Here is a 4,542-nt window from a genome sequence, read left to right as displayed (position 1 = left end):
TATATAGAAAGTAGTTAAAAAAATATTCATAATGACATTCGTAATTATAAAAATTAAATAGAACACGTAGACATAGTAAACCAAGAAAGCATATACTAAAAAAATAACATGGTCACGGCAAAAGAGGTGAATTCAAGGAATTATGTATTATCTTTTTTCATTCAAACCATGAAAATCTACAGGTGTTTCTTTCTTCCATTTCCTTTAACACAATCCTGATATGTCCCTATAGCATTTTTCATGCACTAATTAACCAGACTTTCACACTTAAATTAGATATAGTGACAAATTCATATATACCAAGTTCACAAAATCAGAAATACAACAACCAGAATTGCACAAACAAATTTCAGCCATAGCAATACAACTTCAGTGTTAATAAAGCCAACAAACATTTTCAGCCATAGCAATTAATGTAAATGCAAGTAAAAAACTATGGAACAAGGAATAGATAAGGACAAACCACATCTAAGTTCAGAAAATGAGTTGATCCATTTGATGACCTTGTGTCTTTATGTTGGACAACTCATCCTGTTAAACAAAAATAAAAATCATATTTCAGCAAATGTGCGTATAAAACATTCTCAGCAAGCCACTAGACTACAACTTTAGCTTATCAACACATATTGTGAACATACCTTGCATAAGATGTGCATAAATGCATAATACCAATGGGTTAATTAGGCCTAAGTAACACTTGTTAAGAATGTGTTTGTAAAAACTAAAAGAAATTGATTTTAAGATAATGTTAGCCCAAGCATATTACTCATATTACCTTGGACAATTTTGAGAATTTAATCATATTTGAAGAACACGCCGCACAATTGTAGCTTCCTTTGCCAATTTGGCCATATTATACAAGCAAGGCTTTAACCAATACGTTAGATCCTTAGTGATGTCCCTGTAAAAGTGGTGAGGCTCTCAGGTGTCAATGGTGTCAGATACATAATAAAGAGGGGACAAAAATAACAATAAGACATACAATTTAGACTCCATCTCAGTTCTTGTCAACGAGGAAGAATTCTTTGTAGAGATATCTGGTAAAGAATGTCCACCATCTGATTCTTTAGGAAATCCTTGAGCCAACTGATTCTGAGATTATAAATCAAGTTTCTCTACTGCAGCAACATTTGACGTAGATTGGAGATCCATGTAATTCTCCAAAACCACTGATATAATCTATCTCAGAATCCAAATAATGAACAAGAAATAAAAAAAGAAAAATAATGAAATTAGCAAAAAAATAATTTTGGTTCAAGTGCAAACTAACCACAAAATTCACCCAAGTTTCAGTGCAAAAGTTAGAGGATAAAAAAACCGGACACACTAAAATAATCCAACCCAGCTATATGCCACTGCTTGCATGAATCAACAATAATTGAAAAAATAGTGTAAAATAATACTCACTTTGTCAAGATCCATGGAAAGATGTGAGTGTTCGCCCATGAACTGAACCTGGTCAAGAAAAGAAAAAGGGGTGAGAACAAAAGGCATCAGTAGAAGGAAAGAATAACCTTTAAAGGAAACTAACAGAAGAATAGTGTGGTAGGAACAGCTGAACAAGGAAGCCACTAGCTCATTTAAATGATTTAAAAGTACTATTCTTAAAACTTGTTACGAAGAAAGCTTCTAGCCTTCTTCAGCTCTAATTACTGGGTTTTACCAGTTTGTACTCTATCTCCTCCAACACATACCCTTTTCACTATTTAAAAACTATAAACCAGACAAATTGAAACTTCTAATGACCATGTTTTCAATTGTCTATGTATACCCATGGCACTCCTTTTTGTAGAGAAAATAGGACACGTAGATCCTTGTGTATTCATCAATAAAGTAAAGTAAAACCCTTTCTTACATGAACACAGAAATGCATAAGCATATTCTGCAGGAGGTAACAAATGAACCAGACTAGAAGTATTACCATGCAGGATAGAGCTTGTAATCCAGCAGAGTGTAGAAACAGAGCTCGATCATCATCTCCCACTTCTTGAGCCATTTGACATAGTTTTGGGGTAAAACCTTTTAAGTTGAACATGTATGTACCATCTGTCTACTTTTAACTCAGAATTGTCAGTACCTCTACACTAAAGCCATTCAAAGAATATGAATAAAAGAGTACTCTACATTTTCTACAAAGGCAACAGCATCAAGTAGCAAGACTTAGAAAGTTGGACTGATATAAATAGAAATAGAAGTTGAAATCAGTGAATATACCTTAAAGTGGCGGCAAAACTCTTGCATCATAACCTAACTAAATTTAATGCTAAGAAGTCAGAAAGGTTGCCAAATACCTGGCAATCTATAAACCCAACAAGAGTATTGCAGCCTAAGATCCGCAGTTCATCTGCCTGAGTTTGCTCTAGAAGAGTGCGAATAATCCCTAATAAACTATTAGCAAAAAGTGGCCTTCAAGGTTAAGAACCATAGTTTGAATATTATTAGTTAATAAAATGAAGTAGCACAGTAAAAGTTAAATGAACCAAAACCGACACTACTCGACCCACTTCCTAATAGAAAAGAAAATAACATAAAAAAGTGTTCTTTAACTCTTCTTGAAATCATAATTTAGATAAGGGTTTATCATCATATTCTTGAAATCAACAATTTCTAGTAACAAGATAATCTACTAAAAGCTTATTTGATTTCAATCACGAATACCATGTCATCAATTCAAAAATCCTTTACAACAAAGCACATTCAAGCAGTTACTTGCAAAGCTTCAATATATCTCACAATGTACAATCAAGTAGCTAACCTGACAACACAAATTTAGGATTAAATAGTTCATCAATTTTATTCCATTGACCAATGGGTCACTGATGAGCGGATAATTTATACGCTTTTTAGCATTATTTTTAGGTAGTTTTTAATAGGATATAGTTACTTTTAGGGATGTTTTCATTAGTTTTATGCTAAATTCACATTTCTGGACTTTACTATGAGTTTGTATATTTTTCTGTGATTTCAGGTATTTTCTGACTGAAATTGAGGGACCCGAACAAAACTCTGATAAAAGGCTGACAAAGGACTGCTGATGCTGTTGGATTCTGACCTCCCTACACTCGAAATTGATTTTCTGGAGCTACAGAACTCCAAATGGCGCGCTCTCAATGGCGTTGGAAAGTAGACATCCAGAGCTTTCCAGCAATATATAATAGTTCATACTTTATTCGTGATTAGATGATGTACACTGGCGCTCAACGCCAATTCCATGTTGCATTCTGGAGTCAAACGCCAGAAACACGTCACGAACCAGAGTTTAACGCCAAAAACACGTTACAACTTGGCGTTCAACTCCAAAAGAAGCCTCTGCATGTTTAAAGCTCAAGCTCAGCCCAAGCACACACCAAGTGGGCCCCGAAAGTGGATTTCTGCATCAATTACTTACTGCTGTAAACCCTAGTAGCTAGTCTAGTATAAATAGGACATTTTACTATTGTATTAGACGTCTTTGACCATTCGGTCTTTTGACCGATCCTGGATCCTGAATTGTATTTTTGATCCTGTGATCACATTTTGGGGGCTGGCCATTCGGCCATGCCTGAACCTTCATCACTTATGTATTTTCAACGGTGGAGTTTCTACACACCATAGATTAAGGGTGTGGAGCTCTGCTGTATCTCGAGTTTTAATGCAATTATCACTATTTTCTATTCAATTTCAATCTTATTTCTGTTCTAAGATATCATTCGTACTTCAACCTGATAGATGTGATGATCCGTGATACTCATCATCATCCGTCCTTATGAACGTGTGCCTGACAACGACTTCCGTTCTACAAGCGAGAGCTAGAGTGTGTATCTCTTGGATTCCTGACACACGATGCATGGTTGCCCCTCGCCTGACAACCGAGCCTTCCATTCCGTCAGATCAGAGTCTTCGTGGTATAAGCTAGAATTGATGGCGGCATTCATGAGAATCCGGAAAGTCTAAACCTTGTCTGTGGTATTCCGAGTAGGATTCTGGGATTGAATGACTGTGACGAGCTTCAAACTCGTGATTGTTGGGCGTGATGACAAACGCAAAAGAATTAAGGGATTCTATTCTGACATGATCGAGAACCGACAGATGATTAGCCGTGCCGTGATAGAGTATTTGGACCTTTTTCACTAAGAGGATGGGATGTAGCCATTGACAACGATGATGCCCTACATACAGCTTGCCATGGAAAGGAGTAAGAAGGATTGGATGAAGGCAGTAGGAAAGCAGAGATTCAAAAAGAGCACAGCATCTTCATACGCCTATCTGAAATTTCCATCGACGATCTACATAAGTATTTCTATCTTTATTTTCAGTTTATTTATTATTATTATTATTCGAAAACTCCATAACCATTTATTATCCGCCTGACTGAGATTTATAAGATGACCATAGCTTGCTTCATACCAACAATCTCTGTGGGATCGACCCTTACTCATGTAAGGTTTATTACTTGGACGACCCAGTACACTTGCTGGTTAGTTGAGCGAAGTTGTGAAATTATGTTTAGACCATGGTATTGAGCACCAAGTTTTTGGGGCCATTACTGGGGAATCAATTTCG

The 4,542-nt window shown here is 36.1% G+C and overlaps 1 long non-coding RNA gene across 1 annotated transcript; it reads right to left on the bottom strand.

Annotated features, from left to right (window-relative positions):
• Positions 1 to 961: 961 nt before the first annotated feature.
• LOC112713033 (uncharacterized) lies at positions 962 to 2,455 on the bottom strand. The gene is made up of 4 exons (XR_003158055.3): positions 2,292 to 2,455; positions 1,922 to 2,050; positions 1,408 to 1,455; positions 962 to 1,179 (listed from the first exon to the last, which is right to left on the bottom strand). It is a non-coding gene; the product is annotated as an uncharacterized lncRNA (long non-coding RNA).
• Positions 2,456 to 4,542: the final 2,087 nt, after the last annotated feature.

The sequence above is a fragment of the Arachis hypogaea genome, chromosome 9 (genome assembly GCF_003086295.3).
Source record: "Arachis hypogaea cultivar Tifrunner chromosome 9, arahy.Tifrunner.gnm2.J5K5, whole genome shotgun sequence".
NCBI classification, from domain to species: domain Eukaryota; kingdom Viridiplantae; phylum Streptophyta; class Magnoliopsida; order Fabales; family Fabaceae; genus Arachis; species Arachis hypogaea.
This window is presented reverse-complemented; position numbering and strand designations above follow the sequence as displayed.